This window comes from Dipodomys ordii, unplaced genomic scaffold, assembly GCF_000151885.1.
Source record: "Dipodomys ordii isolate 6190 unplaced genomic scaffold, Dord_2.0 Scaffold56, whole genome shotgun sequence".
NCBI classification, from domain to species: Eukaryota; Metazoa; Chordata; class Mammalia; order Rodentia; family Heteromyidae; genus Dipodomys; species Dipodomys ordii.
This window is the reverse complement of record NW_012267272.1, coordinates 7,318,464-7,323,706: the sequence shown is the minus strand read 5'-3', so window position 1 is coordinate 7,323,706 and position 5,243 is coordinate 7,318,464. Positions and strand designations below refer to the sequence as shown.

Here is a 5,243-nt window from a genome sequence, read left to right as displayed (position 1 = left end):
CCCATCACCACCCAAAAAACCCCCCAAAACCAACAACCCTATATGCTCTATGTACCCATCTTCCAGCTTCAAAATTTTATGTCTTAAGTTATTATTACTAATGATTAAAATTATTAGTAATAAGACCATCTGATTCATGGAATATTCTCTTTTTCTTGTTGGTTGTGGGGCTTGAACTCTGGGCCTGGGCGCTGTCCCTCAGTTCTTCAGCTCAAGGCTAGCACTCAACCACTTGAGCCACTTCTGGCACCACTTCTGGCTTTTTCTGCTTATGTGGTGCTGAGGAATCAAACCCAGGGCCTCAGGCATGCAAGGCAAGCACTCTACCACTGAGCCACCTTCCCATGGGATGTTCTCTTTCTGTGACAAGCAACTGAGCAGGAAAATGCATTGCTGTTTTCATTCATTCATTATCCTTCTTGGTAAATAGTCTGAATCACAAGGCTGGATTGTCTAGGAAGAAAGGGAATGCTGGTTTGTACAAAAGAAATTATGAAGGGCTATTTTTTTGTGACTTAGTACTGGGGCTTGACCTCAGGGGCTTGAATTTGCTGGGCAAGCATTCTGTCACTGGAGCACCCACTTCCGTCCTTTGTAGTTTAGTTTGCAGCTGGAGTCTTGCACTAAGTTAGCTGGAGCTGGCCTCAGACCTTGATTCTGCTGCCTCTACCTATATATGTCTGGGATTACAGATGAAAGCTGCTGCACTTGGTCTAAAGCTTGTTTTTGAGCTAGTGTCTCATTAATTTTTGCCTCAAGTAACTTCCAGCCTCCATCCTCCTACTTCCCACTCTTGAGTAGCTAGGCTTTATAGGCCTAGGCCATCATGCTGGTCCATCTAAGGCCTTCGCCATATTTAAATGCAGATTCCAGGCCAGCCCTAGAGAGGTGCTCAGAAATCTGAGCAGGTTGCCAGGTTAACTAGAACAGATCCTCCGTGGACCACCCTTTAGGAAATGGCTCTCTTTCTCTCCCAGGCTTGTAGAATGATAATAAAGTGTGTCCCCGTCATTGAAGTCACTGAGGACCCCCAGCTAGAGCATGGGGCCAGGCCTGTCACCTACGTTACAGTGTTTGTTCGCCAGAGGCAAACAGGGAAAGTCAAACAGGAGCAGCTTCTTCAGTACCTCCGTGAGTTCACAAGCGCTGGTGCTGGCTACAGATAGGGGGCCTTTCGGGATCCACTTGACTTGCTCTCAGAATGTGGTTTTCCTGGAGTGGTGGTTTTGTTTTTTTTTTTATTTTTTTGTGCCAGTAGTGGGGCTTGAACTCAGGGCGTGGGTGCTGAAGAGTTTTGTTTTTTTTTCTTACAAAGCTGGCACTCTACCACTTGAGCCACAGCTCCATTTTTCTGGCCTTTTGTTGGGGGGAAAGAGGTAGTTAATTGGGGAGAAGAGTCTCTTGAATTTTCCTTAGGCCAGCTTTGAATCTCCATCTTTAGCTGTCAGCCTCCTGAGTACCTGGATTACAGGCGTCAGCCACTGGCACCTGGCTTGGAGTGGGGAGTTTCTCTGCTGAGTAAGATGACTTAGTACCATTCTGTGCGAGGTGAAGATCGCCTTGAGAATGGCACCGTGGCTCTCTGTGCATCGATAACAATGTGCTCTGATCCTTTGGGGACCAGGATGGAGCCTGGGCTCATCTGGGAGTGCCTCCCGGCGTCTGCCCCCACGCCCCGGCATAGCGGTGCAGAGGCGCCCGCCTGAGCCGTGAGGTGGGGGCGGCGCTGGCTGACATAGCTGGAGCTGGACCGGAGGGGCCGGGTCTGTGCGGAGCGGGAGTGCACACCGGCGGGGAGGGGCTGCCCTGCCTGGGGTCCAGCGGGGCCCTCTGCCAGATGAGGACAGAAGGGCAGTGTCTGTGGGCCCAGCCACGTGGAAGGGCTTCAGAAGCTTTAGCTGTGCCCGGCATTATGAGACAGACAATGAGTTCCTTCCTGTCCCTGAAAGGCCTTCCAGGCTTGCTCTATCAGGAGCCAGCCTCAGTTACAACATAGGTCTACCCCAGAATGTACGCTCCTCTATTGTTTGGTGGTGGTGGTGGTGGTAGTGGTTGTAGGGCTTGAACTCAGGGCCTGGATGCTATTCCTGAGCTCTTAAGACTAGTGCTCTTGAGCTATGGTGCCACTGCGGTTTTCTTTTCTTTTCTTTTCTTTTTTATTGTGAAAATACTGTACAGAGGGGTTACAATTACATGGGCAAGATAATGAGTACATTTCTTATCAAGCATTGTAGCCTCCTCCTTTGTTTCCCCTTCCCATCCTCCCCTCCCCCCCCCATCACTTCGGTTTTCTTCAGTGGCTTATTGGAGATAAGAGTCTCACAGACTTTCCTGCCAGAGCTGGCTTTGAACCGCCATCTTGAGATCTCAGCCTCCTGAGTAGCTAAGATTACAGGCATGAGCCACCAATGCCTGGCTGTTGCTGAGGTCTTTTGCTCAAGATTAGTGCTATAGGGGCTAGGAAAGTGGCTCAGTGGTAGAGTGCTTGCCTTGCATGCATGAGGCCCTGGGTTCGATTCCTCAGCACCACATAAGCAGAAAAAGCTGGAAGTGGCGCTGTGGCTCAAGTGGTAGAGCACTATTCTTAAGCTGAAGAGCTGAGGGACAGTGCCCAGGCCCAGAGTTCAGGCCCCACGACCGGAAAAAAAAAAAAAAAAAAAAAAGATTAGCGCTGTACCATTTGGAGCCACAGTTGTACTTCTAGTTTTTAGGAGGTTAATTGGAGATAAGAGTATCATAGCCTTTCCTGCCACAGCTGGCTTTGAACTGCCATCTTGAGATCTCAGCCTCCTGAGTAGCTAGGATTACAGGCGTGAGTCACCAGTGCCTTCAAACTGTGGTATTGTTTGCTGAGCTGCTTGGGCAGGCCCAAGCTTTAAGTCCTCTTCTGTGCACATAGCCGGCCTGATGGACCGGGTCTCTTCCTTCCTTGCCTGTTTGGATCATGGTTTCCTGCTTCACTTTCTATAATAGGCTCCTAGCTCCCCTTCTCGGTCTCTTCCTCTCTGGCCTCCCCTCTCCCTGTTCCGCAAAGTTCATTGATATCTTGGGGGTGGACACCATGCCCAGGCTAAACATTGGGCAGCCACGTGTCACCTGACAGCTGGGGCAACCTGGGAGAAGATGGAGGATTTGGGGGAAAGGGACTTTGGGAAGTTACATGGGAAAAAAAAAAATGTGAGTTGCTGGGTGCTGGTGGCTCACACCTATAATCCTAGCTACTTGGGAGGCTGACATCTGAGGTTCACAGTTCGAAGCCAGCCTGGGCAGGAAAGTCTGTGTAAAACTTTTTTTGTGTGTGTGTGAGGGGGGATGTCCCGGTCATGGGGCCTAGCACTCTACCACTTGAGCCACAGCACCACTTCTGGCTTTTTTCTTTTTGATTATGTGGTGCTGAAGAATCGAACCCAGGGCCTCAGGCATGCAAGGCAAGGCTCTACTGAGCTAACTTCCCAGCCCCTGTGTAAAACTCTTTATTTCTAATAAACTCAGAAAAAGCCCAGAGTAGCTCTGTGGCTCAAGTGATAGAATGCTTGCCTTGAGCAAAAGAATCTCAGGGACAGCACCCAGGCCCTGAGTTCAAGCCCCAGGATGAGCACACACACAAAAAGAAAAAGAAATGTGAGTTGCTGGATCTCGGTACCCCTGGTCAAGAGACAGCACCTGGCCACTGGGAGTGGCTGACGGGGTGATGACACTTTCCCAAACGGCCGGTCATCTCCCATGGCTTCATCATCTGAGCAGTTCCGAGGGGCTGCTATTGAAGCATCATGCCTATCAGTTGTTTCTGTCCAGCTGGATGGGAGCCCCAGGTATCCTGAATCTACCACTTTGGCACCAAGGTGTGTTTGGCACCCTGCAGTCTGTGGCTGGGTGCACACATACACATGTGTGTGCATATGTGTGTGCATGTGTGTATGCCAGTCCTGTATGTGTATGCACTGTCCTTGAGCTTTTTTGCTCAAGGGTAGCACTCTACCACTTGAGCCACAGCTAGTGGAGCCAGAAGTGTCTAGCTTTTTGGTGATTAGTTGGAGTTAAAAGTCTCAAAGACTTTCCTGCCCTGGCTGGCTCCAAACTGTGATCCTCAGATCTCAGCCTCCTGAATAGCTAGGATTACAGGTATAAGCCACCAGCGCCCAGACATAACTTTTATTACAGTATGCTGTTACTTATGCAATATTTATCTCTCTCTCTTCCTTCCTTCCTTTCTTTCTTTTCTTTTCTTTTTTTCTTTTTTGCCAGTCCTTGGACTTGAACTGAGGGCTTGGGCACTATTCCTGAGCTGCTGCTGCTGCTGCTGCTGCTGCTGCTGCTTCTTCTTGGTTCAAGGCTAGCACTCTACCACTTGAGCCACAGCTTCACTTTTGGCTTTTGGGGTGCTTTATTGGAGATAAGAGTCTCACAGACTTTCCTGTCTGGGCTGGCTTTGAACTGTGATCCTCAGAGCTCAGCCTCCTGAGTAGCTAGTATTACAGGTGTGAACCACCAACGCCTGGCTCAGATGTCTTAATTCACAGGTTAACCTTCATTGTAGGCACTCAGGTAGTAAAGTCTATTTGTAGGCCCCGCCCGAACTTGAAAGAATCCGTAGTGGATAAGGAGGAGTTACAGTGTGTTTTGTTTGTTTTGATTGTTGTTGACATTTGCAAAAAGGTATCTATGAAGGGATTGTGGGGGGGGAGGGGTCTGGGGGGGGCTCTGGGTCATGCCTGCCTCCTCCTGGGGGAGGGATTGTAAATGGTGCCTCGGCCCCTCCCCCATAGAAGCTGTCGGGAATCATGTGGGGTCAGGGCCTGGATGGGCTCCTCTGGGGCAGGGCTGGCGGCTCCCTGAGTGTGCACCCCTGTCCCCCCCAGGCCATCTGGAGCCTCTCCACATGCTGACGTGATGACCGTGTGCAGGCCGGCCCAGGGCAGCCTCAGACAGGCCGCAGACCTGAGCTCCAGACTGGCTGACAGGTAAGAGTCCCTTCTCTCCAGGGGTCGAGGTTGACCAGGCTCCTTAATGGCTCTCCTTTCCCCATTGTCCTTCCTCCTTCCTAACCCACTTCCTGAACGAGGAAGTATTAGTCTCATCATCCTCCTGTATCTGCTCCCTGAACTACTCTCTCAAGATCACAGGCCATGGGGCTGGGAAGGTGGCTCAGTGGTAGAGCGCATGTCTTTCATGCCAGAGGCCCTGGGTTCGATTCCTCAGCACCACATAAGCAAAAAGAAAAAAGCCGGAAGTGGCGCTGTGGC

The 5,243-nt window shown here is 50.6% G+C and overlaps 1 protein-coding gene across 1 annotated transcript in view; it reads left to right on the top strand.

Moving 5' to 3' along the window:
- The first annotated feature begins 4,899 nt into the window (after window positions 1-4,899).
- Window positions 4,900-5,243, top strand: part of Dennd2a (DENN/MADD domain containing 2A) — a 45,476-nt gene continuing 45,132 nt past the window's right edge. The window contains exon 1 of the mRNA XM_013021560.1: window positions 4,900-4,961. The gene's annotated coding sequence lies outside the window, so the exon portion shown is untranslated. The remainder of the gene's footprint in view (window positions 4,962-5,243) is intronic.